This window comes from Coffea arabica, chromosome 9e, assembly GCF_036785885.1.
Source record: "Coffea arabica cultivar ET-39 chromosome 9e, Coffea Arabica ET-39 HiFi, whole genome shotgun sequence".
Lineage (NCBI taxonomy): Eukaryota > Viridiplantae > Streptophyta > Magnoliopsida > Gentianales > Rubiaceae > Coffea > Coffea arabica.
The window spans coordinates 15983870-16004965 of NC_092327.1; the positions used below are offsets into that span (position 1 = coordinate 15983870).

Consider the following 21096-nt stretch of genomic DNA (forward strand, 5'->3'; position numbering starts at 1 on the left):
CTTCCCTCTCTTCAACTGTGACTCCCGAACCATTTTTCTCTGATTTATCGTAGATTTTGGAGTCAATCTAAAAAGGTTTTTACATTTAAATCCATGTTTTTTGGGTGACTTGGTACACCCTAACTCAATACCAAGTGGCTACTTCTACATTTTCCCAAAACCTTTTTAGATTACTATTTTTGGCCAAAACGTCGCATTTCAAAGTCCCATGGCCTTTCTCTTTCATTTTCACACACATCACCAATTTTCAAACCATACTTCACTCACTTATTATATTTATTATTTATTATTAAAAATGGGGCGCGACAACCATAAAAACTGAAATTTCCATAATACTACTTCAAACTATGAAATATGCTCATAAAACTACCAAAACTACAACTTTAAGCCAATAATTGGCAACTATTAGAAACAAAGAGGGATTTTACAAGCAAGGTACCTTGGATCCTCAAGAAAGATGGTGGCTTAGAGTTCTTCTTCCCAAATTAGCTCCACAAACACCTTGGAAACTACCCTAACTTGCTCTTTTATGGAGTAGTTTGCGATTTAATCGGTTGGAACTTAAGATTTGGACAAGAAATTGGAGTGAAAGATGAAGGTTTTTCTCTCTCTCTTGCTCTCAAATTTTCGGCCATAAGAAGGGAAAAATGGCTTGATTTTTAGTCAAATTTTTGTTTTAGTAAAGTTAAATAAGCTTGGTCAAAAGTCCAAGTTCCAATAGTTTTGTGACAAATGGTCCTTTAGGGTTTCAATCCTATCCTTTTGTCTACCAATGGTAATTTATCTAGCTAACTTCTAATTGTCTCCTAGCACCTTGTAAAATAATAATGCTTAGCACAAAAATCACGTAATCACCAAAATTTTATCACACTAGCGGGTCCCACGTCTATAATGCGTTCCAAATTTAATGTACACTAACTTATACTAGGAAAATGATTTAAAACTGTACTTGCTTATAAAAATGCATAGAAACTTTAATATTTTAAAGGCAAGTATAAAAATGTAGGCAAAAATAAAATAATGCCTAGAAAATGTGAAAATTTTCGGGTTCTCACACTCTCTTCCCCTTAAGAAATTTCGTACTCGAAATTTTTACCTTCAGATGCCTCAGGAGCTTGTTGGTTGTCTAAGGCATATACCTTTGTCGGTACTTTTGTTCGATTCCCTCTTTCATTCACTTGTATCGGTTTGGTTCCATCCAGTGATTGAGCACTATTCCCCCTTGGCTGCTTCATCGGGCAACTACTAATTTGGTGATCACTACTCCCACAAATCAAACATTTTCGCCCTTTCCTCCAACACTCATTCTCAGTATGATTTACCTTTCCACAATATCTGCAGGCCAGGTGAGAAGCCACTTTTTGGCTTTCTAGAGAAATTTCCCCATGACCTATCTGACTTCCTTTGGTAGATCTTTCATCTAGTGCTCCTAATGTCCATAGTGGGCGGGGTGAAGGGTTCACTTTTTGTACTTTAGAAGGCGCTATCTTTTCGCTAGATTCCTCAAATATACTACCAGATGCACCCCTTTTCCGTGTTTGGAAGGCTTTTACCTATGCCTTTGCATCCTCAATCCTTTGGGCTTTCTCAAGGGCTTCCGTAAAGATATTGACCTGAACCGCCGCTAAAGCTTTCTGGATTTTCATATTCAATCCTTGTATGAACCGTCTCACTCTTCTCCGCTCCGTGGCCACCAATTCAGAAGCAAACTTGGACAGTTTGGTAAATTTAGTCTCATATTCGGCCATACTCTGGGTTCCCTGACGTAACCCAATAAACTCGTCTTCTCTCCTTTCTTGGACTAAAGGTGGGAGATATTTCTCGTTAAATTCCCTTATAAAGTTTGCCCATGTCTATGCAGTCTGTTCCCTCTCTCACTTTGCCCTAATAACATTCCATCATGCTCGGACTGGTCCTTCGAATTGAAATACAGCAAAGTTTACTTGTCTTTGCTCCGTATAATTCAAAGCCGCGAAGATATTAATCATTGCCTCCAACCACCGTTCAGCTATATCCGGATCAGGCCCTCCATAAAATTTCGGAGGTGGAAACTTTTGAAACCTCTCAAGAGCCCTATCCTCTCCTATCTCGGGATTCCGGGGTTGATTCACTGGCACTTGGCCTTGCTGATCTACCAGTCGCGCTAGAATATTTGTCATTTGTTATATTACCGTCGCCACTTGGTCTCCAGCCTCAACCCTTGGTCCATGTTCTTGCTCGGCCACTGTTTCTCTTTCTTCTCTCGGTTCTTGAGCTCGTTTAGTCCCACGGCCACGACCACGTCCGCGACTACGTCTCCCTTCCATACCCTTTTCCTCTCTCTCTCTTTTTTTTTTCCAAAAGGTGATTTAGTATATAATGAAATAAATTGACTAAAACAACAAGATATCTCACACTATATACACAAAGAGACATCTCAAGTTAGACAAATAGTCAAAGGCAGCAAGTACTATACATGTAGGTATTAACATACCATAAGCAAAGAAGTGTAGGAACAATGTAAGGGCAAAACGAAAGAAAACGCGACTTGTCGTCCCACACTCAGTTAAAATCACCCCCGTCCGGTCTCTTACTTCACTTTCTATCCGAACTAGGCGCTCGTTGATCTCTTGTACTCACTCTAGCCAAACACGAACCTATTCATGTTCCTCGGAATGAAATTCTCAAGTACTTAGTATCGCCCTCAACTCTGGAGTACTCGAGTACAAGAATCCGAAATAAGATAATTCATATCTCGAGCTGGCCAGTCCCAAGAGTAAATTACCTACAATCGAGATTCCTACCTGACGTACCTATCAATTGTCCTCAAATACCATAATAACCATTTAAGGCCTATAACAATACATGATTCATAGCTTATGTTCAAAAGAGCACTTAATCCTTCACACTTATTCACAAAATCAGGACCATAACACTACTTGGCCCAAGCTCACTCCACGCAGAGACCACACGAAGCAGCTCTGGGTTTTATCCCTGCAAGTAGTCGCTTAACTTTCAAATCAATCCCACAGCCCGGCATCCTAAACTTTAGCCTAGGATACACTACAGAGATCTGAATCCTAAGCTCTGATACCACCTGTGACGGCCCCATCTTCCCCTAGGGCGTACCCCAAGGTTCGGTGCGTCGCCTGCCCAAATCTCGTCGGGGCTCACTACAGTTCTCAAATAAATTACATTACTCACTTCCAAACATAGGGTACGATCCTCAATAATAAACGAAATAACATTTCCCAAGTTCAGAATGTATACTTACATACATTTCCCTATCAAAGGTAGTACAAACCCAAATGTACAAAGGTTCTCAATTCTTCATACAACCAACCTTTGCCAAGCGCTAGGGCGAGAACCATTACACAGATTCAAAAGAACTAAACTGGGTTAGTCTGTACAGATCTCTCGTCCTTGCGCGCATCCCCTGTTAAGGAAAACAAAACTAACGGAATGAGCTACAAGCTCAGTGAGGTTCCGGACACACAATCAACTTAACCAAGGACATTAATCATGTAATAACAAGTAATCCAGGAAACATTGACAATATAAAACAATGATAATCCATTCATTAAAAGGATACATGCTCACATGGAGCCTTTCGTTCTTTCATTCACCCTTCATTTCCTTATTCCTCCAATCATTTTAAAATGCATTTTGTAAGTGAAAACTCCTCCATTGACTTTATCACTCGTTCATTCATTTCATTCTTCCCCTTTCTGGACATTGGCCAGACTCCACCCGACAACATGGTAATACTCGAGTATACCAAACTTTCACCCAGGGTCACCAAATGGCCCGACCGAGTCCGCTTCTGGCTCGAGTCGACCGACAACGAAGGGCAAGGGCCCAATTCAGCCAAACGGCTTACATTCATGCGCAACTAGCATTTAATCATTGAAAATTTCACATTCATTTAGGTCGAGTGCGATAAAGTACACACTCGCGTAGTAAAATTCATTTTAACAGCCATTGATAACAATGAACATTTAATCATACATCCACAACAAGCCACATAGTCAATGAAAACATAACAGACAAAGAACACTCACCTATTTAAGCAAAAGAACGTCCAAAGTATCCTTCCGGATAACACCCTCAATCAGGAAGGAACCCTAATATAATCAAAAGAACACATTATGCTTCAACCATCAAAAATGTAAGTGATTCAAAGAAAATTCGAATACGTACTAGTACAAGTATAAATATGATTTTGGAAGTGAAAAGAGTACATTTAAACCAAAGGACATAAGTAAAATATTATTAAAACTTATGCTCACTCGTAAAACTTTAAAATCTCCATTTGAGTCGAAGTGACAAAGAAAATGTATTTCTATTAGTCGTAAATTTCATTTTTCCAAGGGTACAAGTTTCGGCTAAGTTCTACCTTATATACCTCGATAAAAGAAGACGCAAATCGCGAGTAGATCTACCTAGCCCTCGAGCGCAAATTTGGACAGCACGCCCTTTGTATTTACCTGTTTCCAGCCATTTATGGCTTCATTCTTTTCCTCAATCAGTCCCAAAATCACACGCAAATAGTTTCATTACAATAGCCGTTCAATAGGCTCAACGTCATAAAATTACAAAACCATGCTACAGAAATGACCGGAAATAAGGTTTAAGGCAAAAGGTAAAAGACAGGTTCGACGTTTCTTAGTGTATCGGTCACAACCGAAGCTACGCTTATCGGATTGGGGTAACATTTATACCATTTCGAAGATAAGACAAAGGGCTACAACTTTGATGAAGACTACTCAATCCAGTTCATAGTGTATCCAAGTCAAATTCATCGTTTACAGAACCAGAATTTCACCGTCAAGCTGGTTAACAGCACTGCGTTCAACTGATAATAACTCAGGCTACAAAAGTCCGATTGAGGCATTTTCAAAGGCATTGGAAAGATAAAATATAGAAATACAACTTTTATGTTTTGGCCAAACGCTAATTCAATATGGAGCAAGGTGAAGAAACGCGGCCAGAATGTTGAAATGTCAAAACGGTCCCCAGAGCTCTACCTATGGCAGTCAAGGGTATTTTTGTCTTTTCACTTGTTACCGTGTTCGAATTGAGCTGAAATTTTACAGGAAGCTATAAAATATCATTTCCTACAACTTTCATGTTTTGAGCTAAGCCCAATTGGACCTCCATCATGGCCGAATGACACTGGTCAGAACAGGGTAAGATGAAAACCCTAAAACTGGAATTTGTGCACATAAGCTGAAATTTCTTTAGGTTACAAAAACTAGCATACCAAAGCTTCATTTCACCCAATATAAAGCTATCATTCCATGGCCAACCCTTACTCATCTCATGAAGGCAGAAAAATCACCATAAAAACTGAAATTTCCATAATACTACTTCAAACTATGAAATTTGCTCATAAAACTACCAAAACTACAATTTTAAACCACTAATTGGCAACTATTAGAAACAAAGAGGGATTTTGCAAGCAAGGTACCTTGGATCCTCAAGAAAGATGGTGGCTTAGAGTTCTTCTTCCCAAATTAGCTCCACAAACACCATGGAAACTACCCTAACTAGCTCTTTTATGGAGTAGTTTGCGATTTAATCAGTTGGAACTTAAGATTTGGACAAGAAATTGGAGTGAAAGATGAAGGTTTTTCTCTCTCTCTTGCTCTCAAATTTTCGGCCATAAGAAGGGAAAAATGGCTTGATTTTTAGTCAAATTTTTGTTTTAGTAAAGTTAAATAAGCTTGGTCAAAAGTCCAAGTTCCAATAGTTTTGTGACAAATGGTCCTTTAGGGTTTCAATCCTATCCTTATGTCTCCCAATGGTAATTTATCTAGCATACTTCTAATTGTCTCCTAGCACCTTATAAAATAATAATACTTAGCACAAAAATCACGTAATCACCAAAATTTTATCACACTAACGGGTCCCACTTCTATAATGCGTTTCAAATTTAACGTACACTAACTTATACTAGGAAAATGATTTAAAATTGTACTTGCTTATAAAAATGCATAGAAACTTTAATTTTTTAAAGGCAAGTATAAAAATGTAGGCAAAAATAAAATAATGCCTAGAAAATGTGAAAATTTTCGGGTTCTCACATGCACAGTCTGAGAGAACGATTCAAACTCTTGACAACATGTTGAGAACCTGTATTTTGGATTTTGAAGAGAGTTGGAGTAAGTATCTGACATTAGTGGAGCTCGCTTATAATAATAGTTTCCATTCATCCATTCAAATGGCTCTGTATGAAGCGCTCTATGGTCGAAAGTGTTGATCTCCAATTTGTTGGGATGAAGTAGGTGAATGAAAGATTTTAGACCCCACTGCAGTGCCTTGGATTGAGGAGGCACGAGAAAAGGTGAAGTTGATACGTCAGAGGATTCAAACCGCACAGAGTCGTCAAAAGAGCTATGCAGATAATAGAAGGAAGGATTTAGAGTTTGTGGTTGGAGACCAAGTTTTCCTTAAAATTACTCCTCTGAAAGCGAGTTTGATGGCAGGAAAGGGAAAGAAGCTACAACTGAGATTTGTAGGACCATATAAGATTCTTCAACGTGCAGGAAATGTGGCTTATAAGTTGGAATTGCCACCAAATTTATCTCGGATCCACAATATTTTTCACGTATCGATGCTCAAGAAATATCATCCAGATCTGTCTCATGCATTGCAACCGAAAAATATTGAGATTGATGAGGCACTAACCTATGAGGAGAAACCGATAAGGCTTCTAAATTGTAAGGTGAAAGAATTGAGGAATAAGCGAATTCCATTGATGAAAGTCCTATGGAAGAACCACGGACTAGAGGAAGCAACTTGGGAAGTAGAACAAGAAATTCGAGAAAAATATCCAGATCTATTTCCGAATCAAGGTACAAATTTCGAGAACAAAATTTTCTTAAGGGGAAGAGGATGTGAGGACTCATGTTTTATTCTTAAAATAATTATTTTTATAATTATTTGCCTTAGTATTGGTTAATTATATTATCGTTACGTGAATCGTTTTAAAATTTCGCCTAATCGCGCGCGAATCAAAAGTTCGCGTATTTCACGTCGAATTGACTAAGTGGAGATTTAAGAAATTTATATTAGACTACTAAGAGTGAATAATTATAGTGTTAAAGGAATTACATTTGAGGGTTTGTTCACTTGTGCAACAAACAAGAGAGAAAAGTGGTAGTTAGGGACACTATACGCGCACTATTCCTAGTTGACTTTTGGACAACTTTTGGCCACAAATTCTTAAAGCTTCCAAAGGAAGCTTCACAAAACAAAACTCTCTCTCTCTCTCACTCCATAGTCTCGGCCGAATCTCTCAAGGAAGAAGAAGAGAAAAGCTCAACTCCATCTCACTTCATCTTGCTTCCATTTCCTTCACAAATCACCACCCAACTCTTAAACACCTTGGAGATTAACTTGAACTTGGAGAAAGGCTTCATCTTGGGGGATTTCTTGGAGGTTTTAGTGGTGAAATTTTCTAGTTTCATCAAGGTTCAAGAGGTAACCATCCACTCCTCTAATCTCTCCATTTAATTCAAGATTTATGGTTGGATTTGCAAGGGTTTGAAACCCTAAGCAAAGATAGGTAGAGGACTTGAGGAACTTACTTTATCTTGCTTTAAACTCTAAAATAGTGGCCTTGAAGAGTCCTTTAGGTAGCTGCCTTGAGGATTTGTTGTGTAGTTTGTGTTGTTTACGTGTTCTACGAGTTGATTATGGTTAGAAAACAAAGAGAAAATCAAAGGAAGTTGGTTCATGAAGATGGCCGAATCTGCCCTGTTGTTATCATGCTTGAATTTCAAATTTTTGGTATTTGTTTGGCTGTGAAATTGGTTAATATATGTTGTATATTGTGTGTAGAAAGTATCTACCAAAAATCATTTGATTTGGTTGAGCAAAACTTGAATTTTGAAATTGGAAGAAATCTGGAAATGGGTTCTGGCTGTCCGAACAGTAACTCTTTGATCGACGTATCTCTTTGTACAAAAGTTGAAATCAAGTGCCGTTTTGTGGCATTTGAAACTAAACAATTGTAACTTTCCAACGGTATAAAACTCACCTTCTAGTTCGAGCTGAGTGAGCGGTAGTGATTCGGCAAAGTTTGTTGTCTTGTTCTTACTGTCTATCCGAGAGAAAGGTAAAAGCTGTATATTGTGGCTCTGTTTTCTCTCACTTGTGAACTGATTTTGAAAACGACTTGTTCTGATGAAATATAGAATTTTGAATTTAGTTTCCAACTCCACCAACCATTTTTAATTTGAACTTGTATTGAGTGAGTTATGGCCCGATTTTGAAAGTGCAATAAAGCTGGAAAACGAAAGCTTTGCCTTCTTGCTGGCCAACTGGTCTAGTTTGTTGTGGAATGTTCTAATTAAAAAATTTTGATGTCAATCAACCATCAAGTGTTTATTAAAGGTTTCTAGGACCTTGGTTTAAAAAATGGATCGAATTTAGACTGATTTCATTGTGCAAAATGTTTGGAAAAGCAAGAAAGGCAGGAGGACAGATTTGCTTTGAAATATTTTCTGAACTTGGTTGTTTCGTTAACTATCTTTCCGTAGGATTTTTTGTGTGAAATTTGATAGATGAGTAGTCCTCATATGCAACTTTAAGTGTACCAAATTTGGTGTTATTCTAAGACCATTTTGAAACCCAAATGATGTCCCAAAATTTGCTTTTCAAATCTGGAAAATTTCTGAATAGTGTACAAAAGTCAGCCGATTTTAAGCTACTATATCTCTATGGTCAAAACTCTGAATTTAGTCCCATTTGTCCTGTTTGAAACTTTGTTAGGAACTCGTATTGTGTTATGAATTCAAAGGCTAGTTCACTTTCTGTGAATTTAACCGAATTTCCAAAGATTGCCGAAAAACATGACTGAATCTGTCTTGCTTGTTCAGAACAGCCACTTTGAGTTGAAAATTGAATGCCTTCCATTTAGAATCTTGGAAAAGTGTCTTCTAGGAACTTTTAGTACTTTGAACCTAGTTTCTAATGGTGTAAAGTTTTCCATTTTTGGACGTGCCAAACTCAAGATTCGATTTTCCAAAGATTGTCATGCAAAGCTGAAATTTCCCGAGTTCTTATGAAAATGAGTTTTGAGAACTCGTTACTCTTTCTTGATATTGATCGATTGTTTTAAACTTGATTTCATGAAGGAAATCAGTTTCTCTCGTGTTATTAAACCCTCACTTTTGAATCTCGATTTTTGAGATATTGAGGCTTTTGAAGACATTGTTTTAATTTGAAAATGAACGTACATTCTTCCTTGTTTGGCAAGGAGTCTGTAAGTATTTATGGGTAACAGTTAATTGTTATGTTTCTAGGCGTTCAAGAGGATCTTGAAGAGAATCCCGGAGCCGACCATTAAAGATTTTGTGCACTTACTCCCTTATTGTGATTTGGTAAGTGTCAAGTGTATGACTTGTTGCAATTTTGTGAATTGCTTCTTATGGATTGAATGATTGATAATTGTTGAGTCGAGTGTGTACGTTATCGCACTCTGTGACAGCCCCACTTCCCCCTTAGGCGAACCAGAGGGTTCGGCGGGCCGCCTGCCCAGCTCTCGCCGGGACTCAGTCGTTCACTCACACAAATCAGAAATAGAACCACAAGAAAAACAAAACGAGGATCCAAAACTTAAAACAAAGCTTATATACATTGCTATCTCAGAAAGAAGTACAACCGTCGAGAATACAAAAGTTCTCAAGTCACCATACAACCAGCCCGTGCCAAGCACTAGGGCGAGAACCATTACAATAGAACTAAACTGGCTAGTCTATGCTCTCATCCTGCTCGCCGTCCCCTATTAAGGAAAACAAAACTAAAGGGGTGAGCTAGAAGCTCAGTGAGGTTCCGAACACATATACAAGTAATAAACCCAATACATTAACCCATAATTCAAGAAAAAATTTACAATACAAAGCGATAAACACATTTATTAAAAGGATACGTTCGTTCATTCGTTCGTTCGTTCTCCTGTCATTCCCCTTATTCCTTCATTCGTTTGAAAATGCATTGTTCATTTATCAATAAAACCCTCATTCGTTCGTTCATTTCATTCAACCCTTCCTGGGCATTGGCCAGGCTCCACCAACCTCCACCAACCTTCAAGGTAATACTCGAGTATACCAAACGTTCACCCAGGTCACCAAATCGCCCGACCGAGTCCGCTTCTGGCTCAAGTCGATCGGTAACAAGGGGCAGTGGCCAGTTCAGCCAAAAGGCTTACATTCATGCACAAGTAACATTTCAATCGTTCAATCATTGAAAAGTTCACAATCATTTAGGCTGAGTGCGATAAAGTACACACTCGCCTAGAAAACTCGTTTTGGCTAATCATTGAAAGCGTTTAACATGTTATCAGTCATATATACAAGCCATATAATCAAGAAACATAACAAACAAGGAACACTCACCTATACAAGCAAAAAAACGTCCAATTCCTCAATCACCAATGAAACCTAAAATTAAGAACATATTACAAGTTATCTAGTAAATCAACTAGGTAAAAGTAAAGGAAGTCCGAATAATTACTAGTAGGACGTATAAAGATGATTCTTAAGTGAAAAGAGGGTATTTGAATCTGTGGTCGGAAATAATTAGGGTTTCGTAATCCAAGCGAGAAACCAAATTCGAAAGAGTTATAAAATTTTCCAATGGAAATCCTTGAACTAACGAAAAGTCGGAATCCAACTAGATAGGCTAAGAAATATTGTTTTCGGAATCGTTTATATGGTTCAAAATCATCTCATATTCAAGTAGATATTATAGACTAAATGCCTTAATGAAATTCATGTAAAAGGGAGGACAAAATACCCAAGAAAAACCCTAAACCACTCCTCTTTATTTGGGTAAGAGTAAGTAAATATTTGGAGTTTCCAATTAAAGAAGGATCATGTTTTAAGATGAAAAAACAGTCATAGGATTTTCCAATCGAAAATATATAAATTCAAATAGAAACTTAGCTCTTAAGCGAAAATTTGGGCAGCACGCCCTTTGTGTTTACCTATTTTCCAGCCATTTATGACTTCATTATTTTTCCTCAACCAATCCCAAAGTCATACATATCATAGATTCAAGTCAATAGCCATTCCATAGGCTCAAAACAATATAAGAACAAGAATTAAACTAATAACAAGTGCGGAAATGAAGTTTACAAAAGACAGTTTTGACATCATTTTGCGGTTTTGGCATCATTGGCACTACGATTATCGGATGGAGGTGCAATACACACCGTTTCGAATCTAAGAGATAGAGCTACAATGTTGAAGAAGGCCACTCAGTCCAGTTTCCAATGCAACCTAGTCAAATTCCCAATTTACAGAACCAAAATCCAACTAGTCGGCTAATTAACTGCACTACCTTTAAATGGCTATATCTCAGGTTACCAAGGTCCGATTAAGGTGTTCTTGGAGGCGTTTAAAAGCTAAGACAGAAAAATAAAACTTTAATGTTTTGGTCATTGGCTAAATCAGTACGTATCATAGTGAACAAACACGATTAACTGGATGAATTGTCGAACACGGGTCACTGGAATGCATCCTAGGGCAGCGAGAGTATTTTGCCCTTTTCTCAGTCTACGTTACTCTGATTGGGCTGAAATTTTGTAGGAACCTATAAAATACCATTATCTACAACTTTAATGTTTTATACCAAGCCTAATTCGGCCTCTAACTATGAATACTAAAACCGGGCAGAACTGAACTGAAATTTTCCAGAAATCTGGGATTCTTGCAATCAATTGCTAATTTCCTTATTTTTGGCTTGCTTCACTACCTTAACTTCCCATATCAGATTATAAACATCAAAGCCCCAATTTTTAAGCACTAGAAAAATTATAGGAAAGCTGTAAAAATTCCAATAAAAATGGAAAAATCATGATCCAAGCCTCTATTTCACCACATACATCAATAATTCAACCATATGTGACATATTTAGCATCTAATCGCGAATTTAATCGGAGAGTCAAGGTTCTAGCATATATACCTTTCCAAGGAGACTAGAAACAAGTGTTTAAGGCCTTTGTTCCCCAAGAAAATTACACCGGTAGGTAGCCCTTGTGCTAGATAACAACTTAATCGGTTTAGAATTTTGTTTCTCACTTGGATGGTGCAAATCAAGAAGAAAATGATTGTTTCTTGCTCTCCCTTTTCTCTCTCTCTTGTCTCGGCCAAGAAGAAGAAGAAATGAGGAAGAATGAGCTAGATTTGGAAGATAAGAAAGCAAGAAGATTAGGATTAATTTAGACCACATGTTGGCCAACACTTGGCTCAACCACAACCACACAAATTTTCTCTTTCTTTCCTTGCATTTTAGCCACAAATTTCGATCAAGAGATATCCATGAGAGGGAAGATATTTTGCTCAATTAGTGATAAGCTTGTATGGCAAGAAGTGGTGATCAAGTGGTGGTTAAATTGGTAGTACACGGTACGCATCGGTTCGAGCCGTTTTTCCTTAAATCACACGTACTAGGGTTTTTTTTTTCCTTTTCACTAACTTTTTATCATTTCTTCTAATCACATATTATTTCTCACCTAAAAGTCACTTTTAATCACCAAATTTGATCCATACTCTGTACTGGATAATTACACTGCGGATACACGAAAATTCTTATTTCACCTTGAATTGAAAACGAATAGGAAAACCCTAATTTCCTATGACTTTTGGCACTTTTCTAGGGAGATTTAGCCGTAGGATGGTATGAATAATAATTACCAAATAATTTTCAAATAAAAGGGAATTTGAGAAAATATAAAGAATTTGCAAGTCCTCACACACTCGTTCTCTTTTAACTGATTGTATAACTGAATTGCTCATGACTGAATTGTAATTGATTGACTGAACTATAATTGATTGACTGGATGTCATTTGGAGTGACTCTTCTCGACCTATAACTGAACTGGGGGACGCCCAAATCTCAATTGGCCGACCTTGCGACTCGAACCAGCAAGGGCTTGGTCGAGAAACTTGGTGAACCATGAGATAACTGTAAGATTGATCTATTAAAAGATCTCGCCTACTCGAGTAGTAGTGCCGTTTATAGATGTACGGGCCCAGGGTGGTTGAAATGGTGGATGGAACTGTGAAGAAAGTGGAGTTCTACGGACTTAATGCCAACCCGGTTGACGGAGTGTCATCACGGGGAGGTATTTGATCGAGTTTTGGCAAAGCAAGTGAAATCTAGCTCCTGAGAGCTCCTGTATTCTCATTGAATGTGTTTAATTGAAAATTGTGAATCGCTTGAATGTTACTGCTTTATTCTCGCTTAAATGCTATTGCTACTTGAACTATGTGTTTGCATGTTTTCTTGGCCTCACTGAGCGTTAGCTCATCCCATTAGATTTGTTTTCCTTAGCAGGGCCCGAGATGAAAAGAGTTATGGAGAAGCCGACTTGAGGCACTTTTGATTAGGGTTTTGAATATATTTGACTAGACATTGTTAGGAAGTTGTGTATTTTGGGAAAGTGGTTGTATTTTGAAACTTGTGATGTAAGATTGAATATTCATGTATGGAAATGACTTCTTGTCTTTATTTCGACTTTCGTTCTTAGTCCTTATCCTTCAAGTTTGAACTGGAATTGTACTGAGTCCTGGCGAGAGTTGGGCAGGCGTCCCGCCTATACCCTTTGGTTCGCCTTAGGGAGAAGTGGGGGCGTCACACCGAGAGCTAGAGGAAAAAAGGGGAGAGAAAACTTCAACCAAAGTAGCGTCAATCTTGCTTGGATTTTGGGAGAAAATGAAGAAGAAAGCTTGGGGTTTCCATCAACTTTTGCTTGAGTTTGAAAAAGAGAGAAGATTTGGTGGGTTGAACTTCATCTTGGTTGGAAAGCAAGAGAGGTAAAATGCTAGATAATCCTTATTTCTTCACTTTATGTTGAAAACAAGTTGGATTGTTGTATTCAAGTCAAGATTTGTGGTGAATCTTAGAAGTTTCTTAAGTTAATGATACTTGTACTTCATGTTTGAGTTAGGGTTTGTATATGCATATGATTAGGGTGGTTTCTTGTTGAGATTTTGGCTTTACACATATCTAATGTTATGTTGGAAAAGAAACCCTATGGATTTGCTAAGTATGGTTGGTTGGATTTGGTAAATTAGTTGGAGAAATATTGGAAAAATTGGAAAGAAATTTCTGCTTGATGGCCGAACTTTAGGGCTGGAATTTCAGCTTTGAATTCTAAATTTTCATGATGATTTTAAGCTTATATAAGATTTTAGGCTACAAGTATGTGTTGGATTTGATCCAAAATCATGAGTTTTAAGTGGTAAGAACATCATCTCTTTCACTGTTTTCATGGCTGGAATTCTGCTCAAAGCTGACCGAGAGAGAGATTGACTTTATATAGCTTCGTTCTTGATTTTGTGTGGTGAACTTGGTGTATTAATGCCTTGAACACATGGTTGGACAATAACCCTGTTATGAGTAGTGAATTGGAGTGGAAATTTAAGAGGTGAAAACCTTACTTTTACATGTTTCAAGCAATAAATTTCCAGCCTAGGAAAACTTGATTTGGACAGTTTTAAACTCAATTTGGTGGAAGGAAATGAGAAAAGTTTTGCACTACCATTTGCTTAAATCATTGACCTAATGTATATATGGATGTTTCCCTTGAGTGAGCTAGAAATCATGTGAGTTGGGGTTGAGATTACTTAGTTGGTTTGGAAATAGTTCCTTTAAATATTATGGCTTGTAGTAGTAGATCCTAATGCACTCCATATACTTGATTCTAGGGCTTGGAAGTGAATCCGAAGTTGCTCCCGACGCGAACACTTAAGCTTTGTTGTCGTGGTGAGTGTCAAGTGCATGTTTCTTGATATCTTGATTTGAATGAAACCACGTGTTATGTGTTGAATATTGAACTTGATGAGGCGAGGGTGTACTTTATCACACTCGTCCTCCTCTTCTTGAATGATCTTGTACTTGTTTGAACTTGATTGACTTGTACTTGTGCTTGTGTTTATGCTTGACATGTAAGTGCTGAGTGGCAGCATGTACCACACTTAATCCGAGTGGGAGGTGCCTCTCATTCCCGTCTCAGTACTTTTATCTTGATTAAGTCAATTGGAAAGTTATCTCATCAACCTTAGTGCTGAGCTGCAGCATGTACCACACTCAATCCGAGTGGGGGTGCCTCTCATTCCCGTCTCAGTACCTTCATCTTGATTAAGTCAATTGGAGAGTTATCTCATCGACCATACTTGTTCTTGCATGGGTATACTCGAGTATTACCAAAACTCTTGTGGACGTTCGGGCCCGGTAGAGGGTGAAACGGTGGACGGGGATTCGTGTCAAGTGAATTATACAGACTTGTTACTTGCGTGGTTGGCGGAGTGTCAACAAAAGAAAATGATGTCCAAGATCGTGGATTGGCAAGCTTGCGGATTAGCTCCTGAGAGCTCTTGTATCCTCTTAATGAACGTGTTTTAATCCTTTTGTGGCTTTACGTGAAAATATTGTTGTTATCCTGTACATGTGCTACTCGAGTTGAATTATGGTACATGCTTGCTTGCTTTCTTGGCCTCACTGAGCCTCCGCTCATCCCTTTTAGTTTGTTATTCTTTAATAAGAATTTGAAGTGAAGAATTGAATGTGTTAGACTAGCCAGCTTTTGTGTAGAGTTAGTGTAATTCCCTGAGCGACTTTTGGACATTTGGAAATGTAAATTTCATTTGTATTTGAAATATTGTAGTTGTAATAGTTTATGCTATTGCCTAAGGATTGTGGCTGTTGTTATTCAAGTACTTTCTTGGTTTTAAGAAATTGTTGAGCTTGAAAATCTTGATTCAGTTCGAGTGAGTACGTGAGTCCTGGTGAGAGTTGGGTAGGCGGTCTGCCAAACCTTTGGGTTCGCCCTAGGGGGGACGGGGCCGTCACAACAAATACTAATACTTCATTGTCACAAATTCCATAGTGTGATAAAGTATAGTGTAGTTTGACTCATATGATCCAAGAGTAAAATAACCAAGTCAAAATCACATTCAGTCCACTGTATAGTCTTAAATCGATTTTGTATAGGATTTGTGTCCCCGTTAGCGCTTCTAAACTGAAGCCACTTCACAATGGAGCATGTGTAGGACTTTCATCTACTTACCTACTTCTAACCCGAAGCCACTTCACATATGAAACAATCACCGTACAACTTTTACTGAATACTTATATGAATTCATGTTTGAAGTAAAATCTTCAAATGTGCACATATATGAGCAAATCATATTCATAATTGTGTAAATCAGGGAATGAAAACTTTATCAACCTAACTGTAAACTGTATATATGAGAGTTATGAGTTACTTATAACTCTCATTGACCAAGTACAACAAGATAAACGCATTACACATTTGACATACTAGTAAAACTATTATGGTACAAATAACTTGGTTAACAATTACTGACCATATAATCATTGTAATGAGTTTATGGACCACATTACATTTATCAATCCATTCCTTTACTTTAATTTAGAGAACTGTAAAAACTGAAACATCCATATAAGGCAATCAAAAATTTAGTGATCATTGTCAAGAACACAGCAGCGAAAATATCAAACTTGAACCAAAAATTGAATAAAAAAGACTTAAACCCTTAAAACAAGGGCCTTGTTTGCCAAGTAAGTTTTTGGCCAAGATTGTCTACTACAAGTTTTTTAACAACTTTAGTTACAGTAACCTCAAAAACTTCTCAAAATTTTTAAACTATACACTTCAAAATATCCAAAAAAATTGCAAATTTTAAAAAAATTTTCTACAACTTCTATAGTAAGTTATAGTAAAATTTTAGATAAACACGCAAAAAACTCACTTGCCAAACGAGGCCAAGGTTGCTCAATACGAGTCTTTTGAGCCATAAGTGAAGACAGACACATCCTCTATTCTATAGGATTTTAAATAACTTAATTGTCCATAGACTAGTGTCCGTAGTCTTAAATGCCATCCAAACTATATTTAAGATTTTAAAATGCTCAAAGAAAACAAGTGATCTTTAGTTTCTCAAAAACTTTATTATTGCATTAGCAAATAGCCAAAACATTAATCAATATTTGCCAAATTTTATCCACCCATGCAATTGCTATGTTGGAAAAATCAAGATTTACACAAGAAGCCAATATAAAGATCACCAATTATAAATTGTATTGAAATCAACATTCAATACTTAAAGATCAATTTACTGTATTGCCTTTAATCCCAATTTATCATCAGCCATTTGAGCTAAATCGACATGTATTTTCACATTTAGCTTTGAGGATATAATTAATGTGAAACATGAGCCCCAACCATTCTTTATTTTTACTATATAAAAAGCATGCCAGCTTCCCAAGATCTTTTACACCAAAGTTCTTGAAATATAATCTCTTAATCACATAAAATTTAAATTTCAGCTAGTTAGTTGAATAGTAAAATATAAAGTATGGGTGAAATAAATTTGCTCCCATAGGTCTTGAGAATGATCTCAAATGCCTTAATGAAATAAAACTGTAACATCATAAAAGCCCTTTAAAAACTTAAGTACAGAAATAGACTATATATAACGCAAGGTTTAAGTTGCTCTTGAAAATTTTGATATTTTCAAATGGATAATTTCAAACACAACATATTTGAATCTAAATCTTTTCCAAATCCAAATCTTACTAGAATATTTTGGAACAAAAGCATTGGGCATTCATTGGACAGATAAGGCTATATATATCATGCTCCACTTTCAAAAATTTTAGACTTAAGAAGTCTTATTACACTACAACAAAAATGGCCTTTAACGGCGTTTAACAGTATCAGTATAGATAATCTAACCTGACACTTTATCTATCCTCACACCTAGGGCGAGTGTTGTCCCTTCCAATGTGGGGATAGACTCATACTATTCAACATGTCAGGAAAACTATGCTGTTATAACATCCCATCTGCCAACAAAAATCCCTTTTCTTGATAATTGAAAGTGTCAGGATAGGTATAGTACAACATTAGAATATCGAATTCTATGCTGACACTTTTAACTGCCAGGAGTTTTTTTTTCTTTTCTTTTTGATATAGAAGCAACCTGCAGGTAGTGCTCCCTGCTATACATTCTGTCAATCAGAAACCCAAAGGACTTGTAAAATTATCCCCAAGAACAGAATCCATATAGTAATCTAAAAGCAAAAGTCAATACTCAAATATAATTTGTTGAACTAAAAGTCAGTAACAAATACTAACATAACAAATCCCTAACAAATACAAACTTGAAAGATTCTCATGTGCACAAACTTAAAAGATTCTCTTGTGCACAAACTAAAATATTCTCATCCCTAGCAAGTAGAAAGAACTTGCAGTAGCTTCCAAACTTTCCAATGAAATGAGAGCCTTCAGTCATAACCTGATATCTTTTGTGAGCCATCATTATTCTGCAAAGAAAGACAAGAAATAAAAAAATAAATTAAAGATATCAGCACCTAGCAATTACGTTCTAATGTAAAGTAACGATACCAAACAGGATTCATTTCATTCGAAATAAAGTTGATTGCTGAATAGCCAAATTTTGGTACCAAGCAGGTTTGCAAAACTTAACTGGCAAAAGCAAAGGTGATAACGCAAGTTATATTTTCTTGTATATCAAAAGGTTTTGGAATAACACACTGATCCAGTTGCCATCATTGCACTGAAATTTCTACTTGCTATCACCAAACATACTACTAAAGCAGCAAACATACTAAATAAAGAAGAAGAATGACAAAAAAGATAGATGTCATGATTGAAATTACCCCCCTTTAGAAGACTAGAATTTATGAATCTAGATGTAATTTTATCCTTTGGCTTAGCAATGAATTCGAACGTTTGACATAACAATCTGGGGAGAAAATGTGAAAAAGCAATACCTCTTCTTTAAAGTTTAGATCATAAGTCTTGTCTTTACCATAAAACTCAGAAGCAGCCACTTCCATCCCAATCACAACCTGCAGCAATTTCAAACTCTTCAAACTGATTTCAATACAGACTTGTTGAAATAAACCATACCACAGACAAGCACCCATCAAATAAGTTCAATTAGGATGTTCAAGAAAGCAATGGCTGGACCAATGCCAGAAGTACCATTAATTTTTTAGGCAAATATCTCACTTCCATTCTCACTCACCACATCCCTTTATTCCCCAATGTATTTAGCCAAAGAGGGGAAAATACCAAAAAACAAAAAAAAAATCTTCAATTGAGTGTACAGATGAGTTTAATTGACAAGCTTATGTAGCTTAAAAAATTGGATAATATGAAAACTAGCAATAAATGAAGTCCACTAACCTCTAACCGAAAGGCACGTTCCTCATTGTTTCCCTTCTCTGTGCAACATCTTAATTGCAGCCACAGTGCCATCACTCAAAATCCCTCTATACACTACCCCATACCCTCCATTTCCTATCACATTTGCTGCACTAAATTTGTTTGTTGCAATCTCAAGCTCTGTGTAAGTAAAAACTTGTACACCCCTAAGCTTGGATGCAGCCTGCTTCCATACAAACATCCGCCTTTGACATCTGCTCCATTTTCACCAGCAAAACATATACCCATAGCATTCAAGAACAGTGTAACCAGTATAAACATCCATTCCAATACTTACTTTACCAGTGTAACCAGCTTTAGCAATAGTTGTTTTAAGCAATTCAAGACCTTCCTTGTTCTCCTGAAATGTCAAAGTCACAAAGTTGTAAAATATATGACAACCGAATTGAACAATGAGCAGGAAGCATATTAGCAAAATGCCATGAACTAACCTGGATATTAGAGCAATGTCACCCTCATCACCAACATTTGTTGCATCTTGGCCATACTTCTTCTTAATTACAGACTGAAGAAAGAGATCAGCAATAAACAAGCATATGTCAAAGCAACAGAAACACATCAAATGTGCTCACAGATATGAAAGAGGATAAAGCATCTTAATTACAATAATTCTATTAGTTTATATATTATTGAGTAAATTAATATCAGTACCAAAGGAAAGAAGGTTGACATTTTATCGAACAGGTTATGGACAACAAATCCAGTATAAAGGGTAGTGGTCACTTATGTGGGAGAAGCCGGGGTACAGGGCAGGGGGCAAGAGGAGCTTTTTTGGCATAAGACGAGAGCTGATACCTTTGCTTTCCAGCAACGCCTCGACACTAGCAATCATTTTTGGTACCTTGCTCTGTGCAAAAGGTTATTCTTATGAGAAGCAAATCATGTATAGGGAATTACTCGAGCAATATTATATGCCAAATTCACTTCCCATTTTCATATATGGGACAACGAACTTTCTTATTCTTGACTCGTGATGTGATTAACATAGAAGAAGGCTTACCTTTAGGCTCTCTGCAAGGAATGAGTGGTTAGCCAGTTTGTGTACTTTTGCCCATTTTTTCCCCTCATTTGTTATAAGCGGCTCACCTATTAATTTGATAATTTCTTTGCAATGCCTTCCATATCCATTTTCTGGTAAGCGCCTTCTCTGTTGGTTAGTAATTCTTTGATTAGCTCTGCATCTATTATAATTAATTGGGCTTGTGAACCATGCCAACTAATATATAGTTCTTACCTGTCAGCCGAAACAGAAAATCATGAAAACAAGATTGAGAATGAAGCAACTTTTAGAAGAAAAATCAGTATCGAACTTGAACTAGCATACCACAGAATCTTATTGCAGCTTACAGGAGTTAATTATTTTCACATCAGTTGGTTTACAGAGCAGGAGCAGGAAATCAGAAAATTGTACAATTTAGGGCAAAAAGTAACCATGCAATTACATACCTTCAATAGGGAAACAAAGGTAGTTTGATTGCGGAGAGATTCAGCAGAAAAAACTTTGTGGGGAAAGGAAAATTTTGGCAGAGAGCTTTGAGAGATAGTTTGCCGAGAGAGATGAGAAGAGCCAAAATTTTACTGGCCAGCAAAATGAAATTTTGAGATTTCACTAAGTGTTTTGGCAAAGGAATCTTCTGCCAAAATCAAACAACATCGTTTTATGTTTTAATTTTTTTGGTGTATCTCACATTTTCTCAAGTGTCATGATAGGGAATCTAAAGACACATTATTATTTTTATATCAGATAAAATAAAAAAAAATTAAAGTATATATTATTGATTTGATAACAAATGTCATGATAGAAGTGCTATAATGACACAAACCAA

The 21096-nt window shown here is 36.9% G+C and overlaps 1 long non-coding RNA gene across 3 annotated transcripts; it reads right to left on the bottom strand.

Annotated features, from left to right (window-relative positions):
- Positions 1–18237: 18237 nt before the first annotated feature.
- On the bottom strand, positions 18238–20838 carry LOC113709747 (uncharacterized). 3 transcript variants are annotated; one of them, XR_011821309.1, is made up of 5 exons: positions 20066–20104; positions 19702–19775; positions 19232–19610; positions 18814–18891; positions 18238–18342 (listed from the first exon to the last, which is right to left on the bottom strand). It is a non-coding gene; the product is annotated as an uncharacterized lncRNA (long non-coding RNA). The 3 variants fall into 3 exon arrangements; XR_011821308.1 differs by having other exon boundaries at positions 19548–19610; positions 19702–20838; XR_011821307.1 differs by having other exon boundaries at positions 19702–20732.
- Positions 20839–21096: the final 258 nt, after the last annotated feature.